The sequence below is a fragment of the Crocodylus porosus genome, unplaced genomic scaffold, assembly GCF_001723895.1.
Source record: "Crocodylus porosus isolate Cpor-Errol unplaced genomic scaffold, CroPor_comp1, whole genome shotgun sequence".
In the NCBI taxonomy this organism is placed as follows: domain Eukaryota; kingdom Metazoa; phylum Chordata; order Crocodylia; family Crocodylidae; genus Crocodylus; species Crocodylus porosus.
This window is the reverse complement of record NW_017728936.1, coordinates 3232522-3253509: the sequence shown is the minus strand read 5'-3', so window position 1 is coordinate 3253509 and position 20988 is coordinate 3232522.

Below are 20988 nucleotides of genomic sequence, written 5' to 3'. Positions count from 1 at the left end.
CAATAAAATAATAGACACCAGCTTAACCAATCTACCCAGGCTTGGCTTTTCTAGAATTCCTCCCTCAGGACAGCTCAGCCCACCCTCTAGATCAGGGGCAGGCAATTATATTGGGCAGAGGGCCACTTACTGAGCTTTGGCAAGCCATTGAGGGCCACATGACAGGCAGCCCAGGGCAGATAATTTGTTAATTATTAAAACAAGTAATAAATTTGTAAATTATAAATTAAAATGTAATATTAATTTTCTAAATTTTTTAGGGGCCCCATGGGCCGGATAGAATGGCCTGGCAGGCTGCATCCAGCCCCTGGACCGCATTTTGCCCACCCCTGATCTAGATCCTCTTTCCCCAGAGAAAATTTACCCATCCTTTATACTGGCAGAACTGAGTCACCGGACTCAATGAGCCCGCAGTGCCTGCTTAACTGTTTCCTGCCAAGACTGTGAGAAGATTAGGATGCTTCAAGCAAATGTTATCAACTACTTACAGTGAAGCCAAGTAGGAACAGAATGGCAGCTGCTTCACTATCCCAATTTGGTATGAAAAATTAAAATAAACCACCCACAGGGTGACATTTTTCCCCCTAATTTCCACTGTTTTCTCACAGGATACATGGTTGGGGAAGATCTTTGGCTGCCTATACAGCTAACTGGAATTTGTCAGAGCAGACTCGATTAATCCAGTCCGCTCCATGATCTAATTAGAACGCTCCAGCATGGCCTCATCATCACATGTATAACCCCCTGCGGCTTTAAAAATGGCAGCTGGGGCACTTTAACTAAACCTTGTCGAAATGAGGTTTAGAAACCGTGTCCTGTGGCCACTTTTTAAATCCGGGGGGCTTAATACAAGTGAAGGGGAGGCATTTTAATTGGAGTGGCTCTCCGGGAATCAGTCTAATTAAAACGCACCCTTCACCCTTGTGCACGTGTACAGGAAGCCTTTATGTTCAGACACCATGGTAATAGGCATCAGTGAAATATTCACAGGTCAGAATGCACAGAGATTTCAATGGCAGGAGGAGTGGGAAAAATAGGCTACAAAGAAAGCCCTTGAGACTCACAGGTATATGACTGGAATCTGGGCTGAGTCCTTGCCAACACTGGCCCTTCCCTGCAGCAAGCAATGCACAGGCCTTGGCAGAAAACATCACAAGGCCCTTCAATGTGAACACTGTTAACATCTGTTTCTAATCTGACTGCCAGCTTACAATCTTCTCCCCCACCTCCCTCGCCCCCTCCTCTCCCCCCAGTCTGGTTAAGCGGAAAGACCTTGTTGGAGCAAAGTTCCCCGTAAATCACTGGGAACGCTGCAGTGCTCTGTATCACTGGAGGCTCATTTTTCATTACAAATGTAGAAAGCAAACAGAGGGCAGTGCAGGAACTGCTGCTCTCAGCACTAAGCACAGCTGCCCAGTTCCCTGGGAAAGTGCCTGGGTCAGCTACGCTGGCATGGCCTAGTTTGTGCTTAAGCTGATGCTTTGCTTTGCCCTGAGAAATACTGGTGACATTTGGAGGGGGTGGGTTTTTTTCCCCCCTCCCCCCTTTTGGGGTCTTGTTGTTGCTTGTGTGAGGTCTGACAAGGAGGCTTTCATGTCCAATCCAATCCCCACTGACAAAAATAGGCACTGAGCGGTTTGTGCCGGCACAAGAAAAAGAGAGCGAAGGTGGGAGGGAGATGAAATGAAAATAAATAAATAATGGGAAGCCAATGCAGATCTCGCACTTCACATCCAAGGCTGCAGAGGGGCTCTGGAGGAGGGGTCAATGCAGCCCTGGAAGTCACTCTCATGGGAGGTCTCAGAGCATGTATGAGCAGCAGTGGATAAGCAACATGGGGCGCGATCCTTCATGGGCGTAGATTGCTGTTGCTCAGTCTACACCCGCAGAGGATCTGGATAGACTGCCTTAGAAAATCTCTGCGAGATCCTTCTAGATGCTAGATGTTATAGGCCAGGGCTGCTCCTCATCATTATAACAACTAATATCTTTGATACTACTGCAGAGTGGAAACACTTTGGGGTTGAGAGCTATATGTCTGAACTGTGCCTGCATAAGATGCCAGCCCGTGTGCCACTGCTAGAGAGTTGACAAATACCCAATGGAGATTAATCAAACTAGCTAGATTCATTGTTGTTATGTTCTTTGGTCTAGTGCTTATTCCTCTGGCACCTAGACTGTCATGCAGGGTAGCCACCTCGTTACAGAGGAAATAACCATGCCCTGCACCTGTTGGAGAGCACTGGATCTGTGTTACTGTAGCTCATCTCCCAGACTTTGCCTGTGGCCAATGTCTACAGGGGCCTGTTCAGAGCCAGAAACAATCCCCTCACCACAGCTTGCAAAGGGTTTGGAGATGCCTTAGCCTGAAAGCTGCTTTAATTCATAACTGACTGCCAACAGCTCCTAGAGTAAGTCCAACAACCAAGGATCAGCCAAGCCTGTGGGATCCCATCTGTCTCCCTGTGATGGATACGGTAACTCTAGGTTGCTTGCAGTAGGAATCTGCTTCTGGTTTGTACTATTACAACAATGCAAAGTACCTCCAATATCCCAAAGATCTAGGAGCTTTATCCTATAGAAACTCTCAGGCCCAGTAGGTGGATTTTATTGATCGTCTTCCAGAAAGTTCTTGCCATCCTTTCATCTTGACTCTTCCAAATCCTGGAGGGGTTTAAAAAACACAAAACTTCACTTTCTGGTGTAGCGAGGAGTCCCTCAGCCTGCCAGGAGGCCAGACAGATCTGTGTGGCTATTCAGGGCCTCTCCGTACTACATGGCTGGCTGGGATGAAATCTGGAGCTGTTGCTTTAATTCAGCAAAAGCTCAGCTTCCAAGCTTCTTCATATTACTACTTCATCATCTTCTCAGTTACTCACAGACTCTTGTATATTTTGGGTATCTGCCCCAGCTTATTAATTGTCACATAATAAAGCTTTCAGCAGCTCTACAATTTGCAGGGCTCAGCTTTGAAAGTCCTATCTCTGGCAAAAAAAACAACAACCCATACCTGTCTTTTCTATGATGATAATATTTACAGTGGAGCTGGTAAAAAAAAAAAATAAGGGGGGATGTGGGAATCATGGGTTCTTTCTTTTGACATTCTTTCCTGATTTTATGTTTTTGTAAATCTTGAAATGTTTTGAAATTTGGAAAAATTCAGCCAGCTCTGAAGTTAGCATACATGGGAAGGTACTGAACTAACAGCCTTCGACTGACAGCCTACCTACCTACATTGATAACCCTGATCACCATTGAATCTTACTTGGAGTGACCTTGTGTAGTGGATGCATGGCCACAAGGCAGAGCCTCTTCAATTAATTGCCCATAGACTAGTAAATAGGTTCTGGACACTACTAATCTCATTGTGCCTGACAAGCTAAAGGGACCCTCGCCCATGGCTATTAGGGCCGTGCAAGGCTTCAGACAGCTTCAGAACTGGAGAAACTTTGGAGCCGCCTTGGCCGAAGTGAAGCAGAAACCTGGTCTGGAGCTGTGGATCGGATCGCTGGCATCTGAAGCGGCTGGATCAGATCGCTGCCGACTTGCACAGGCCTAATGGCTATCTATTTCCGACTCCTGTAGCCAACCAGTCCCTCTCAAGCTTCTAATGTTTTATCCCTCTGAGTAGCTGTGCAATCAAAAGATCTCAGCCTCTTGCTTGAAGCATGGGGTTTCTAGATGGTTTTTCTGCAAACCAAAGAGATTTGCTTAAAATTTAGGCAAAATTGAGACAACATTGTTTTCCAAACAAAATCCACCCCCCGCCCCCGCAAGCTGAGGGTTCTTCCTCATTTCTAGTGGCACCAATATAGAGTTCATGACGGAGCCCTTGCTGAAAGCCCTAGTCCTGGCCCCACTCAACTCCAGGAGATGAGACTGCTGACAAAGATGAGACTGCTTTTTCCGGTGGGTCACAAATGCTTGAGTGGCTCCATTGAAATGTATACCTCAATATCCCAAAGAGGTGTTTGATGAATATCCTGCATGTGTCTCCTAACCTGGAGATGACCCTTCGTTACTAAAGATTTCCCTTCGTGACCAGCAGGTTCCCCATTTCCATAAAACACTTGGTTCTGGTCTCCTCTGGGATTGTAATTAGCCAGGGTCAGATGTGCCATGCTGTGCTCTACCTACCCGGTCTGTCTGCAGGATACCATACCACCCCTGGCTCAGGGCATCTGCAGTGTTAGGGGATAGTAAATCTCCTATTAGCGAAAACCCTTTCAGCACTATTCATGCTCCCTGGATAATGACTGTTTGCATATAGCAGACAAGAAGATTCACAACCCTGGGAGTTCATCACCAGGACCTTTCTTTTCAACCTTTCAATCCCCTGATTATTTTATCGAAGCCAGAGGACGAAAGATTAGTCAGATATTGGAGGCATAATATACTGGAGTCAAATATGAGTCTAAGCAGAATTCATGTTCCCTAGTTGATGCTTGGCCTTTACTTAACTACCAGATGGGGATCAATGTGTACAAAGAAAGGACATATTTGGATTATAAATGTATGTTTTTATATTAGGTAGATAGATAGACCTGATGTATATGTGTGTGTAGCTGAATTTATATTGCAACTTTCATGAATATGAAAGCAACTTGCAAACTTTAATTAAGCCACAAAGTACTCCTCTGAGGGAAATAAATATTGCTCAGACCTGGAGCTGGATGAAACTATTCCATTAAATGCTTTTTTTCAATGGAAAACATATTTTTGACCTACTTGGTTTTTCTTTTTTCCCAGAGAATTTTCAGATGGGTTAAAAACAGGGGGTTGAAAAAAGCCGAGGTAGATTTTCTTTTAAATAAAACAAAAATGTTGTTTTATTTTGATTTTATGGAACAATGAAAAACAAAATCCTGAAGAAATGCATTCTTTTTTGCAAAAAATTAAATTTAAATTTCTATGTATTTTATCATATTATAAGCTTTGCTTTAAATTTTTGTAAGATCTTTTCTTAGCTTGCAAGCTTTTTTGGGTACAGACCGTGCTGTGGTATGTATTTCTATAATACCTGGGTGTCACAATAATAAAACCAGGAAGGAATGATAATCAGTGGAATCACTTCAAAATGTAATTTTCAGCAGGGAATCCTTACTGAGAGGGCGAGAATTTAAATAATATCTTGCAGGGATCATTTCTGTCCCTATGATATTTAGCAGTTAGCTGGAAGAAAACATTAATCTTTAATCATAATCTTTGCAGATGACATGAAGACTGGAGGAGTGGGAAATAATGAAGAGGACAGATTAGTGATATAGGATCACCTGGCTCACTTGATGAGCTAGGCTCAAGCAAATAATCATGGAATCATAGAAAATTTGGGTTAGAAGGGACCTCAGGAAGTCACATCTAGTCCAACCCCCTGCTTAAAGCAGGACCACCACCAATTAAATCATCCCAGCCAGGGATTTGTTGAGCTGGGCCTTAAAAACCTCCAAGGATGGGGATTCCACCACCTCTCTAGGTAACCTGTTCCACCCTCCTAGTGAGAGAATTTTTCCTAATATCCAACCTAAACCTCCCTTGCTGCAACTTGAATCCACCATTTAAAATGGATAAATGTAAGGTCATGCATTTAGCAACAAAGAATACAGGCCATATTAAAAGGGCAGGGGATTCTCCTCTGGGAAGCTATGACTCTGAAGCCATAGTAGAGAATCCACTGAATAGGAGTTCCTAGGTTAATGCTGCAGTTGGAAGGGATAATGAAACCTTTGGATTTACAAATAGGGGAATATCAATGACTAGAGAGGTTACCTTACCTCTGTATTTGGCACTAGTGTGTCTGTTGCTGGAACACCAGTTTTGGCCTCCCCAGTTACTGAAGGAAACTAATGAATTGGAGAAGAAGAGTAGAGCCACAAGAATGATTAAATGATTGGGAAATATGACTCATAGTGAAAGACTCTGGGAATTCAACCTATGTAGCTTCTCAAAACAGAAGGGTGAGGATTTACTTGATCATAGTCAGGGTAGCTCAATGTGGGACAGAAATATGATAACGGAGAGTTCTTCAGTTTAGCAGAAAATATATAACAAGATCCAGTGCCTGGAAGTTGAAGCAAGACATGCTGAGACACAAAGCAAGATGCAAATATGTAAAACAGGTTAATTAACCATCACTTGCCTGTTTCTCTCTTTCTGGGCATGTCTACACATGATGGTACGTCACCGTAGCAATGCACTCAGGTGACATAGCATGCACAGGCGTCTACACGTGACCACCAGCTACTTCGCCATAGCGACGCACTCCCCCAGTATAGCGTGCTGCTATGGTGAAGTAGCTGCTAAAAATAGCCATGCACTGTATGTATGGTACAGTATGGGCTGTGACTGCACCGTGATTTAGTGCAGTAAATAAATTGGTTTAATAAACAATTTGATTTATAACTCAAATCTTTTTATCCAGATGAGTAAAACTAAATCACAGTGCACTGACAATGTCACCACAAGTGACACGTGTAGACTTGCCCTGTATGTCTTATGTTTAGACTGTAAGATCCTTGGTATAGGGACCGACTTTTTGCCTTGTGTTAGCGCTGTGTTAAGCACAAGGGGAGAGTGGGGGCAGGGGTCCTGGTCCCTGATAAGATCTCTTGGGTTGGAACATCTCCCTGAGGACTGTGGTGGATTTGTCAGTCCTGAACATATTTCATCAAGATTGGATTTTCCCCCCTTTTTTAAAAATCTATGCTGTAGCTCAGACAAGAAGTAATTCAGGCAAGTCCTCTGGCCTCTGTTATACATGACACCAATCTAAAGAATCACAGTGGTCCCTTCAGGCTGTATAATCTACTAATCTGTACATCTGGAACACAGAGAATTAAGACAAACATTTTTAAAAGAGCTCAGGAGAGTTTTACACCCAAATCCTGTTAAAATGTAGATACCGAAGCCTCCTCTTCTCCTGTGGACATATTGGCCTGAGTGATATGATTATTGTGGTGGCACTGGTAGAGGTAAAAAGGCAGCAAAAAGATGGTCCCTATACTGAGGATCTTACAATCTAAACATAAGGCACGCAGCAGGGGGTAAAGGGAACAGGCAGGCAGAGAGAGGAGGATTTGCCCACTCGAAGGCAGCGAGTCAGCAGCAATCTCAAGAATGGAATGCAGGAGCTGATCCCAACAACTCACGCACCAGAAAAAGTCTGCAGCCTTCCTCCAGAGGGTAAAAGGGGAGAGCCACCCAACCTACAAGTCAACACTGGCAGGAAATGTCATACAAAGCAGCCCTGCATTTCCATAGGAGCATTCCTAAAAGCAGCCTGGGGATCTGCTAATATTAGTAACAAAGAATGTGCAATTCCTAAAGGGATCATTTAGGATAACGATAAACAGAACCAGAACAAATGAGGTTTAGGCATCTCAGCAGCTAGAGCATTCCATTCCCCAACCACCCATGCCCGGGTGCTAAGAAATTAAAGATTCATCTGCCCAAACAATTTGCATCATTTTAAATAAATGGGTTTAATCAACTGTGGCACCTTCATTTGGTACTGTATCTCCCCATTCCCTGGGCCAGGCCCCGACTGTCCTGCCACGACTTGATGGACCTGTAACCGAAAGGATGGAGTCAGTGGTGTTCTTGCCCCTGGCCCAGAGACTCACCGGCTTGTTGCATTTGATCCTGGGGCTCTGCCTCCCCTACACGGCATCCACTCACCAACTGTGAAGGCCGTTGTGTCGCCACACCAACTCCTGGCTCCGGCCCCTTATCGTCTCCCACTGTGTCTCAGCCTCAACAGCCTCCGCTTGAAGTGCAGGCTTGTGGTTGCAGCTTGCCCTTTACTCCTAATCCTTGGCCCCACTCCGTCCCTGCGCTGGGCCTGTATTTGCGGTGTCCAGCCCAGGCCCTAGGGGTGGTGATCGACCCCAAGCCACTTTCCATGGAGCTCAGGGTCAAGGAGCCTCATTTGGCTCCTTAATACTGCCCTTTCTTTCCTCCAGCGGGGCAACATCGTTTGCGGTGGGGGAAGTCTGCTCTTCCAAGTGCTGCCCTGGCGAGCCCTTTGTCTTGCCTCCTGCCTCTCCCCCTGCACCCAGCTTCTGCCGGGGGTTTTAAATCTCCCAGGGTGGTGGCTGCAGCTGACATCATCAGCCAGCCGCCACCCAGCTTGATTGACAGTTGCTTGACAAACCGGCGCAGTGCTGTCTCATATGGCTTCATCCCTGTCCCAGTCTCCCTCCTGGGTAAGTTTCCTGTGATGCCGGGATCCCTGGACTTTCCTCCAGGAACGTCGGGGTCTTTCCCCAGTGCTGCTGACCCCTGAGGGTGGCCCTAGATGCCACATAAATAATTTGGTTTATAATTCACAGCTGTTTAACCAGATGAGTACTCTGATACAAGTAAGCTGTACACTGAAAAACATGTCGTCATTGTGGTTTGCACCCGTTTTAAAACGAATGTGAATTCAACCTGTGCCCATGTGAACAAGGTCTCAGCAAACCTTGCAGTGGTTGCAACTTCAAGTTGGAGTGGAGAAGTGCAACACAAAGAACACTAGATGAAGCTAAGGGGGATAAGTCAAGAAGGCAAGAGAGTGGAACCAGAAGGTTATATATTATGGTAGTATTGGTCACTTAATGAGAGAGCGAGAGAGAGAGCAAGAGAAAGAGAGAGAGATCCTGCATATGTCAGTAGGTACTTCTACATTTTATGAGTTTTTCTGAGGAAAACGTCCACCTGACTCGCAACAGCTTGCCCAAGCACTCTAAATGTAACATTATTCCATGACATGAGATGTCATTTAGGGGCAGGCAACAATCTCCTCAACTGGTTATTGGGAATGTGATTCATTTTAGACCCAGTTTTTTCTCACTCCTACACATTATCTTGCACTTCTTGTTTCTGGGGCTTGTTGCCACCAGGTACGTGCACTGTGGAAAGCACTGTTCTTTTATAAAAAGTGACTCAGTGGCCACATCTACGTGAGACACTGACTGCACAGTAGCCCGTGGCTACTGCACAGAAGTGTTGTGTGGCAGAACCCATGATGTGACACTATTGCACAGTAGTCTTGGGCTACTGCACAGTCAGCATCACGAAAAAATCATTTGTCAGCACTATTGCTCAGTAGCTCAGGTTACTATGCAGTCATTTAGTACTTATTTATGCAAGTACTAAATGACTGAGCAGTCAGGCTGACCCTGCCCCCACTCCCCTGAACCTCCTGCCAGCTGGGGCTGCTCTGACCCAGTTCCACATGCTACGCCTAAATAAGCTGTGGAGTTCATTGCTCCAGAATTCCTGGGCGCACATTAAAAGGCATTCCTGGGAGCAATAAACTATGGAGTAATATGCTCCACTGTTTATTCAGCATGTGTAGAAGCACCCAGTAAGAGCCTTGACAGTCAGAAACTGCTGAATATTCCACCATAGAAACTAGGGGCCTTTCAAGCATGTAATGTTGGAAACACAAAAAATAAAGACAGCAGGTCACAAATTAATCAGTTTTGCCCATTTAACAATTTGATGACAACAAAATCACTTGATGTCATGATAACTTTGTTTAGGTGAAAAGATAATTGGTAAAGATTCAAGCAGAAGAGTCTTGAACCTTGTTGGAGACACTTCAACTAAGGATGTAGTTAAAGATAGGCATATGCTTCAATATCTTGCCAAACTGAGGGCCTCTGTTGTATTTTTCCATTTTGTTTTCTCTTTATCTCATTGCCTCCTGACATTTCTGTGAGGTTTTCACTGCATTCAACTGTGGGGAGACTCCAGAGGACTCTTAATTTGGAAGGAACCATTTGTTTGAAATGTGATTTTTGTGTATATTAGCATAATAATGGGATATATTAACAAATATATGTGGGTTTTGTCTACCCCAGAATCCGGTTAGATTCTAAGAATGGCTGAAGAACCAACATCACCTGATTTATTGTTATCATTAATGTTGATTAGGCTTCCAAAAGAGCCAAAATCTTGCTTTTGCTGGGCACAATACAAACACTTAGTGCAGCACAGGGTCTACTCCAAAGAGCTTACTATCTTTGTTGTTTAATTCAAATATCCGACACACAGATGGAAGGAAAGTCTCTCTGTAAAAGAGTTAGCATCTTGAGACTACGGACAAACCTAAACAAGGTTTTGGACTGGATGTAAGGAAACACTTCTTCACAGTTTGTGTGACCAAACTCTGGAACAGACTCCCAACGGTGGTGCAGACTCCTACACTAGAGATCTTCAAGAGGAGACTGGACACACACCTTGCTGGGGTTATTTGACCCCAGAAGTCTTTCCTGCCCAGAACAGGGGGGCTGGACCCAATGATCTCATGAGGTCCCTTCCAGCCCTAAACTTCTGTGAATCTGTGTAAGAAAGCTACTGCTCTAGATTTCTAGTTTTTGTGATGCTGAGTGTTGCTAGGAAACTCACACCTCTCCACTGGCGGTGATATTCTCAACATGAGGGATTGTCCAGCAGGTGCTGAGCTGGTTCCTGTGGCTCACCTCAAGCACACGTTGGGAGGTATGAGAATGGGTGTGGCTAGTGCACCAAGCTCTGGATATTCCCCGTCACCAGGTCAGTGATGACAGCTGTTGAAGTGTTCTCAGATACACCCTGAACATCCAAAGCATCAACAAATTGATTGTGGAAATGTCTATCAGAAAATTAAACAGGGCAGTGGTGGGGGCGTGGGGGGTAAAGAGAATATCCAGCCTGCAAGCGCTCAAGGAAAGCTGGAAACACTTTGGAGCTGAGCTCCTCAGTTCAGTGAAACCTTGTAACATAACAGCAATACCAGATGAATGAACAAAGGATGAATATGCCATGAGTGCTGAAGATCTCAGCCCAGTAGTGGGGCTGCCTAAACTAAACCAGATTTCTGTAGTAAATAGCTCTAGGACATTTCTACCACAAACTGTGTACTGCTCAGAGCAGCTAATTTGCAATCATCCTAGACTTCCTCCCCACCCCCTTCACTTCTAAACATTACCCAAGGCCTGAAGAGGCTGCCTCAGCCAGCTGGGTTCTATGGGAAATAACTTTCCCACCACTTGCCTTTCTTTTTCTCTCCCCATGAATGATACTGAGGGAAGCAGACAGGAGGTCCAGCCAAGTGGGAACTGTTTGTTTGTGCGTGTGTTATTATTTAGGAACACAGGATTGAAAGAGATTCCCTGGGTCATCAAGTACAGCTCCCTGCTATCACAGGCAACAATGTCATAGAAAGTCTTTCGTAAATTGGTCAAGCTCCAAAGTAACCTACAGAACAAGTTGGCCCATCCATGTGGGATGGTGTGTGAAGCATGAGAAAGCACAGCCCAAATCTGATGGTGGAGCAGTAGGCTTATGCTTTCAGAAGCTGGAGGTAATAAGCCCGATGGACCATTGCACTAAACAGAAGTAAGCACACTCATAACAGATACTATGCAAGCCTCCCTTGAAACTACTCGCAGCTCTGTATATGTGCCCCAGTTCTGACTGGCAATGCACACAACCAAAATCTGCCGAAGTCATGGATACCACTGGTAAAGCATCATGACCTAGTCAAATCAATGGGACTTCAGCATACAGACACTTAGGAACAGGGCACTGAATCCAGGGCATTGAATCAAATCACACTGATCATAGTCAACTCTTTCCCCAAAAGGATCCACAAGGTCATTCACTTCCACCCCTCGCACTGACCGCATCTACACGAGACACTTAACTGTGCAGTAGCATAGTTTACTAATCACAAGTAAATCTGATACATGCAAATGCAGGTGTCAAATTTATGTAGGATTATTTACTGGGCAGTAACACATGTGTAGATGTAAGCTGGCAGCAGATTTGCTCCCAGGTCAGCCCTGCCACTAGTGCCACATAAACATCAAAGTCTTACAGCCACAGTGGGTTGCCATCACTGACCATAATCATCAATTGGAGAGTGCCTGCAAGTCCATACCCTTTATGAGGCAACTGATGGACATGGTTGCACCATGGGACCCAAGCCACAGCTGTGATATCTACAGCAGCATGGGTGGCCTGCCAGAGCCCTTGCCCCAGCCTGGCACCCACAGTGACATGTCACTGGGGGAGGGCCCCTAAGGCAGCCAGCAGCCCATCCCGTTGAGCTTCCCAGCTGCAGACTCCACCAGCAGCTAAGGAAGCCTGAGCCAGCACCTGCTGAGTCAGCTCCACCGCCCCAGCTCCTGCCATGAGGTGCAGCTGGTCATGATGCTGCCGGCCACCAGCAGTGCCAGCTGCTTTCTGGAGAGGTGGGGCAGGGGCCTGGCCGGGCACCCACCTGCCATGCCCCGCTGTCCAAGAACACTGCTGGAACCTGCGTGCCATCACCAACACACAGGACTGAGCAGAGCCACTAGCCATGCCAGCCTCAGCCAGCCTCAGCCATGTGGTAAGGCCCACACTGGGGGGAGGGCCCTACCTGCTTTGGCCCCTGCCCCTGGCCCCCCTCCCTACCTGGCTCACCCACTCTGTCCTGGCCCTGGGTCCCCCCATTACAGCATGCAGGCAGCTAGGTGGGAATGGGCTTCTCACACACCAAGGAACACATCAATTCTAGCAGTGAAGTCCTCCTCAGCAGCAAAGAGAAGGGACATGTAGTACAGATGCAGGTAGCCCTCCAGGTGGTGGTGGAGGTTGTGGGGAAGCCTGGGCTTGCCCCCAATGCTGTTGTAGCTCAGGGTCCCACGCCAGGTGCACAGGTGTGCTCAGGTCACCATCGCCATCAACAGCATTAAGGCATAGTGGGTCAGGCACCCCTTGGTCTATGCAAACAGCTCTTTGCATACCACCTTGGGCACATGCAACAGGGGCATGCTTGAGGCATAGCAGCACTGTGGAGACTGACTCTGGGGAGCCTCCCTAGAGAAGACAGCTGTGGGAAGGGCAGTGGCTTGGGCAGCTCCTCATCCCAGTTGTCTGGGAGACCCATGCCCTGCAAGCCCAGAAGCTGTGAGCACAGCAGGAGCACAGAAGACAGGCTGGCCTCCAGGGAGTTGAGGGGGGAGCAGAATCTGGAGCTGTGACAGCAGGAGCCTGGCAGAGGATGGGGCAGAGGAGGTAGGTTGCCTGTGGCCAGAAGCCTGCTGGCCCCAGAGGGGCAAGCAAGGATGGAGGGCTCAGTCAGTGGCCACCTGGGCCTGCCCTCCCAATGTGGTCCCCGGGCACCAGTGGCAATGTGTAGGGGGTATATGGGGTGCGCGTGCACCCCCTGAGAGTGCTGGTGCACCCCCTAACTGGCCATGCTCATTGCTTAGGTGATGGGCAGGTGGGAGCACTAGTGCCTCCCCCCACCCCCGCAAGCACTAGCAGATCACTGCAGCTGCTCTCGGAAGCGGCTGCAGTGACTGGCCGCAGCAATTGGCCGTGATGGGTTCGGCTGTGGGGGTTCCCCCGGGCAGTGAGATCAGCCATGGGGGGACCCCCCCCAATCGGTGGGACTGGTCACAGAGGGGGTATGTGCCCCCCCAACTAAGGCAGCATCAGTTGCCCATGCTGGGCACCCATGCATGCCCAACCCCTGATCTGAGGCTGGGCAGTACATGGCCCCGGGTACAGAGTATCTTATCTCTGAAAAGTTGCAAACTTACACAAACTGCTTCTTTCTCATGGCTCTACAGGATTTGTAGCTCTACACAGGGGATAGGCCACACTTGGCAGCCAGGATGCAGCCTCATGATTGCCCCTTCCCGCCCCACAAGCCAGGGCCCTGCAGATATGGTGGCTCCATTAGAGAAGGACCCTGGACAGGATCCTCTTCCTGGACCACCTGGTTATGGTGTCAGAGGACTGGCTGGTGGTTGTTTGGGCTTGGTGGGTGGATGACATCGCCCACCAGGACAGGTGGTGGGTGCTAAACACTGTTCTGGGGATTGCCTTTGTGCCACCCACTTTCCACCCCTGTCCTTGTCCCCACCTGCCCCTTGAAAGCCACCTGCTGCCCAGCAGCAGGCCCCTGCCTGGGCCTTGGAGGAGGTCCTGCATCACCTCCAGCAGTCAGAAGCCCCTGCCCCTGCCCCTTCTCCTGTCCTTGGGTCCAGTGTCACTCAGCTTCCCCCCCCCCCCCGCCAGCTGGGCCTAGTGCTGCCACTTGCCCTGGCTCCATGTAGTGTGCCAGTGGCCCTTGAGGCAGCCAGAGGCATGCTTCATCAGGGCACAGGTCCAGCTCAGGCAGCAATTAAAATGGGCCTGGTGGGGCTCCAGCTGGCCAGTCAGTGTAGGGCCACATGAACCAGGACAGGAGCAGGTAGATGTGGTCCCCGACATGCAGGGGCATTACCACCACAGCACCCAGGTGCAGGTCCACCACCCCAGCACAAAGCACCCACTCTTCATCGGGCCTGGCAGGCCACAGTTCCTGGAGGCACAGGCATTGTGGGTGCCACCTGCCCAGCTGGTGCTCACATGCATGAAGGCCCCACAGTGGTCCACGACAGCCTGGAGCACAATTGAATGTAAGTCCCTCTGGCTGTAATAGGAGTGGTCTCCATGGGGCAGACAAGTGATGGGGATATAGGTTCCATTCCAGGCCCCGATGTACTTGTGGAAACTCAGGGCATGCAACCCTGCTACCACCACCAGGCAGTCATTCACACAGAGCACAGTGCCCCCAGCATGTCCTGGAGGGTGCCACACACCTCCAAGACAGCCTCCTCAGCAGTGGCCTTGCCCACATCAAACAGGTGGCTGACGTACTACAGACTGGCAGACATGGCCAGTTTGAGCAAGGCAAGGGCCAAATGGGTGTCTGCAGGGAGAGGCAGTTGCATGCTAGTGTCCTGCAACTCCAGATGTGGCTGGAGCTGCTCCATGAAGTCCCAGAAGGTGGCCCAGGTCATGCAGAAGGCCTCCAGCCAGTGGGCCCAGAGCTGGTGGTGCTGGAGGCCCAGAATGGTGACAGTGGCCTTGGTGATGGCATCCTGGAGACCATCATTGGTGTCCCTGTCAGGGTCAGCAAAGGCAGCAGGGATCAAGGCAGACAGGACCAAGGCAGTGGTGGCTCTGGGACAGGTCACGGTGGCCTGGCAGATGGTTGCTGGGGGAGCTGGGAGGGGCGAGATGGCCATGGGCTAGCAGGGCCAGCACGGCAGCCAGCAGGAGCCCAGGGTGCTCATCATCGCTGCCAGGGGCAGCAAGCAGGCCTGCTTTTTGAAGAGGACTGCTAGCTGCAGGCAGCTGCAGCCGGAGCCTGGAGCTCCTCCTCGGTGGCAGCAGGGGCCCCTTGAAGATTGGCAGCAAATCTGCTCCCACTTCCCTGCATGTGTAGATGCCTGCCCAGCACTATTTACTTGTAAGCAAACTGGTGCCGCAGCAAATGCACATGTAGACGTGCCCACTCCTTAACTAAGCAATAAACCTTCTGAAATATTTCCTGAGGTAAAAAGGTGTCCTTTGCTGCAGCAAAGACAGGGAAGTAGATAGGTTAGAATGTGCTCAAAGAATTGAGAGCTTTCCTGAACTGGGGTCTTAGAAACATGCCATGTTTTAATTTTGTCTTGTTCATTCTTGAGGAAAGAAAGTATAAAACAGGGCAGAGCTGACAATAATGGATTTTTAAGTAAGTGTATTTTTTTCCCAGGGGGGAATTCTGCCTTCTGGAGAAGAAATTGTTTAAATCAAAAAGCATGGATAAAATTAAAATATTTTAGCTTCAAACTAAAAAAAAATTGGGGGTTTTGTCCAAAACTGCAACATTTCAATTTTGCCAAAAACCCACCAAATTCTCTAGAGATCAGAAATATTAACATTTTGACCAGGTCTACAAAAAATCTTCCCACATCACTTTCCATGACCTCATCAACTTTCCAGTCTCTTAACTGACCTTCATGCCTATACAAGGCAAATCACAACACTGTCATTGAATGTTTTTAAACCTCAGTAGAGAATTCTTCAGAAAGCTTGTACGTAACTGAATGCAGGCTGCGCTGTACAATGTCCGCTGGGTAAATATAACTACCTTGATAGTAAAGATTACATTTAAATGAAAGAGAGATAAGCTACACTAGAGAGATATGGCAGTAAGCAGCCAAAAAGATTAAATTTTAGCTGTGAGGGTTTCATAGGAAATGACGTTGATCACAGAAATTTCCCCTAAATTTACAGGCAATTGTTGTTTGGGGAGGGGAGGGGGGTTTCTATTTATGTTGATACTGTAGTTGGTTTTTAAGTTGCTTTGTTCTCTTCTTAATTCTGCTGTTTTATAAGTTATTCTGTTCTTTTATAGCAAGCTACCATGAGCCTTTGTTGGCATATAAATCAAATAAATCAATAAAATAAATAATAACGTCTGTTTCTGAAGGCATAAAAACAAGCTAGTATACAGGTGAGTGAAGAAAAATTAAATTTCAAAGTTCTATCACTGCAAAGAATTTGAAATGGATCTATTCTTATTTTATCCATGAGGTTTCTCATGAATTTCCTTAACAGAAATTTTTAATACAAAACATTTCCCGCAAAAAATAATGACATTTTCCATGAAGTCATAGAATCATAGAAAGTTAGGGTTGGAAGGGACCTCACAAGATCATCTAGTCCAAGCCCCTGCTCAAAGCGGGACCATCCCCCAATTTTGATCATCCCAGACAAAGCTTTGTGTAGGCAGGTTGTGAAAACCTCCAAGGATGAAGTTTCCACCACCTCTCTGGGTAACCTGTTCCAGTGTTTTACTACCCTCCTAGTGAGAAAATTCTTCCTATAATCTAACCTCAACTCCCCTTGTTGCAACTTGAGCCCATTGCTCCTTGTTCTGTCATCTGCCACCACTGAGAACAGCCCAGCTCCATCATCTTTCAAACCCCGCTTCAGGTAGTTGAAGGCTGATATTAAGTTCCCTCTCAGTCTCCTCTTCTCTAGACGAAGCCCAGTTTCCTCAGTCTTTCCTCATAAGTCATGTCCTCCAGCCCCCTCACCATTGCTGTCACCCTCTGCTGGACTCTCTCCAATTTTGTCCACATGCTTTCTATAGTGGGAGGCCCAAAATTAAACACAGGACTCCAGATGTGGCCTCACCAGTGCTGAATAGCGGGGATAATCACTTCGCTTGACTCTGCTGGCAACATTCCTACCAATGCAGCCCAGGATGCCATTAACCTTCTAGGCAACAAGGGCACACTGCTGGCTCATACTGAGCTAACTGTCCACTGTAACCCCAAAGTCCTTTTCTGCAGAGCTGCTGCCCAGCCAGTCAGCCCCCAGCCTGTACTGGTGCTAGAGTTGCGCAAAATCTCACTGGGTATTTCATTTTGATGCTGTTTCAACTCATTTCGTGCTTGAAACAGTGAAATCAAAATGAAACAGAAGGCTTTGAAAGAGCCTCAAAACGAAATGAGGGCACTCAAAACATTTTGAAAGTTTCGAAACATCCTGAGCTTTGACTCTGGGCTTGCCTGCAGGGAAACAGCAAGTAAGGAGAGGGAGGGGGGGAAGGGGGAAAGGACTGCTCTGATATTAACTGTATAGCTGTGATCCTTCCCTGAGGTCCAATCCCAGTGCTCTGGGGGAGGGACAGAAAAACAGCTGCGCCTTACACACACAATCACACGTGTCACTTTTGCTTGTCAGCAGCTTGAGATGCAGTTTCCCAGAAACCCCTACTCTTATCTCCTTGAAACTTAGTAGGCTTTATAGCCTTAGAAGGGGCTACCATCCCTGCAAGCTTATCTGAATCAGCCAAGAAATGACAAAGTTATAGGCAGTTTTGTGCTTCCCCATTATAGCCTATGGGCAAAACATCGAAACAGCATCAAAACAGTGAAACAGTTTCACTGAAATGAAACAGAACAGAAGCTTTGAAATTAAACTAAACTTGAAACAAAACATTGTCCCGTCAAAATGGTGAAATGGAAGTCAAAATGAAGAGGTGTTGTTTTGCACAGCCCAAAGTGCATGGGATTGCTGTGTCCTAAGTGCAGGACTTTGCACTTGTCCTCACTGAACCTCATGAGATTCCTTTTGGCCCAGTCCTCCAATTTATCTAGGCCACACTGAATCCTAGCCCTACCCTCTGAATCCTAGCCCTGCCCTGCCATTCCCCCCAGCTTGGTGTCGTCTACAAACTTGCTGAGGGTGCGCTTTGTATCATCTTCCAGGTCATGGATGAAGACACTGAACAAAACCAGCCTGTGGACTGACCCCTGAGAGACTGCACTTGATACTAGCCGCCAACTAGACATTGAGCCATTGATTACTACTTTGAGTCTGATGCTCCAGCCAGTTTTCTATCCACCTTACAGTTGATGCATCCAGCCCATACTTCTTTAGCTTGCCTGGGAAAATGTTGTGAGAGACCATATCAAACATCTTGCTAAAATCAAGGTACACCACGTCCACAGAACCAGTCACCTCATCATAGAAGGCAATCAGGTTGGTCAAATGTGACTTGCCCTTGGTGAATCCATGCTGACCATTCCTAATCACCTTTTTCTCCTAAAACTGCTTAGAAGTGGATTCCTTTAGGACCTGCTCCATGATTTTTCCAGGAACTGAGGCGAGGTTAACTGGTCTGTAGTTCTCTGTATCCTCCTTTTTCCCCTTTCTTAAATATGGGCACAAGGTTTGCCCGTTCCAATCATCCGGGACCTCTTCTGATTGCCATGGCTAGCAGCTCTGCAACCTCATCAGCCAACTCCCTCAGCACCCTCGTGTGTATCCTGTCTGGCCCCATGGACTTGTACACTTCCAGCTTTTCCAGGTAGTCTCTAACTTGTTCTTTCACCACTGAGGGCTGCTCACCTCCCTGAACTGTGCTTTCCCCAAAATAAAAGCCTCCTTCTGACAGGTGAAAGATTTAAATGACTGTTTTAATTAGTGTTTTCAATATTTCCTATAACCATTTTAATAGAAATGTGAAGACATGTTTTCTGAAAGATTCTTAACGTTGACAATATTGAAAAGACAAAACGTACCATCACTGTATTTCACATAGCTTTAAACATCTGGTTTCTGAGATGAAAGTTTCTATTCTGTTTATTTGGAAAAAGATGCTAGTTGAAAATTGATTTCACTTTTGAAGTTGTGCTTGGGCAACAGATTTGCATATGGAACACAATGGCATCTGCTGAATAAATCCATACCCTGTTAACTAAACTATCTTTGCCTATGGCTACATTCTTACTCACCAAAGCAAACAGATCTTTAATTATCTTGTATATACAGTGGTCTCCACCATAAACTCTCGGTGCTTAGCCTGCTGAAAGACTCCCATTAAACTGGACACACTTTGGCTATGGCACCTTATTTATAAAAAAATAAATAAATGGAAAGAAGACTGGAAAGGGGTCAATTTCTCCATAGATTTTTCTAGGGGCTTGGTTCTGCAAGACCTGCCATCATCCTTAATTTTTACTGGCTTCAGTATTTGCTAAGGATGCTCAACTGTTCATCTTGTAGGTCAAGACCTTAAGTGAGCAGTAAAGGATAAGAAACTGTTTGGTCTTGTAGACAAAGGCTAGTCTGAGATTGAGAAAATGAAGGTTCTGTCTCCAGCTCCATCGTAGACAGGTCTCTGTGCCCCTCTCAACTTCTGTTTAATGGATATGATAAAAAATTATTCAACAAAACTAATTTCTGTTAGTCATTAGTTTCATTGGAACTGAAACATTTTGGAGGAACCTGGATGTTGATGACATTTTCAACAGAAAAGTGATAACAAATCATTTCTATTTTCTTATTTGATTTTCACCATCTCATTGTTTCATTTTGATAAGGTAAAATGTTTTGTTTCATTGTATTGCTCGATTTTCCTTTGGAGTGGTATGTTATCTTCATTACAACTTTTCCCCCAACACATATCAGACTTTTCTGCGGGATGGATGGTCTATTTTCTGACAAGCTCTATAACATATTATTTTATGTATAGCCATATGAATTAACTGATTTATTTGGTTTATTGGCAGTTTGAAAAAAGTCTAAAAAAGAAGGTACTTAGGGTACTCAATACATACACACCCACATACACACACCTGTCCATATATATAATGTACTTCAAAGGCCACCTTTTTCTGAAGTGCTTTTAATTTGTAGGGCGTCAGTAGCATACAGAGGCACTGTATGATACAGATTTACTGTATGCCTTTCAGCTAAAGAATCATTGTAAAGTACTACGGATTTATCCCTTTTTCATCCAGGTTTACTTTTGATACAGTTCAGACTGATCTGTCGTGCTTTAACAGCATGTCATTTTGAGTGCTCAGATTTAATAGTGCTTTTAGTTATTTAAAGTACTATATATATTACATCTGTCTATGATCTTCATTCAGCCAAAAAACAAATATTGTGTTTTGTTTTTGAGCTTGTTTTAGCTCTTTTTCTGTTCACTTTCCAAGTTCACTTCAATTTTTAAAGAAATCAACTAAAAAATCAAAACAGCTTTAATTGTTCTGATTTTTTAAGCATTTTCATCATCTAATGGTGAAATCAAGGCAGATCTATGAAATATTTTAGTTAACCTGAATCTGCACTGTTTATGACAAGATATCAGTTAAAACACTTTGCCCATTTGTAATTATAAGCTCTTGTAGGTAGTGCCCATGCTATATCCCTGGTTCTGCTTACTTGTGGCAAACTTGGACATACAGTGGTAAAGCTTGCTGCCATTCTCAAACACACAAGTAACCAAGATTTTTGGTGAACTCAAGAGGATGGCCCAGAGCGGCTTCACCAACACACTGGGTTTTGCACAAGTCGGCAAGGTGGATGGGTAAAGTGTGCTTGACAATGCGTGCATTCAGCAGCAATGAGGAGCAGTATAGGCATAGTCTTGAGTGTGTACTGCTCCCAGCACTGCCTTGGCGATTGATAGCAATGGAGCCCCAATATCAGGTGGCATGTGTAGGTGCTATTAAGATATAAGTAATAATCCATGAAAAAAGAGACCACCCAAGTCTTTTCCAAAAATGGTATGATCAAATGATACTAGGAAAAAAGGAATAAAATCAATGGAAGTTTTGTCACTGAGTTTACTAAACCCAGGCTTTCACCCAAGACATTTAAAACAATAGTGACCTGATGTTTAGTTGGGTT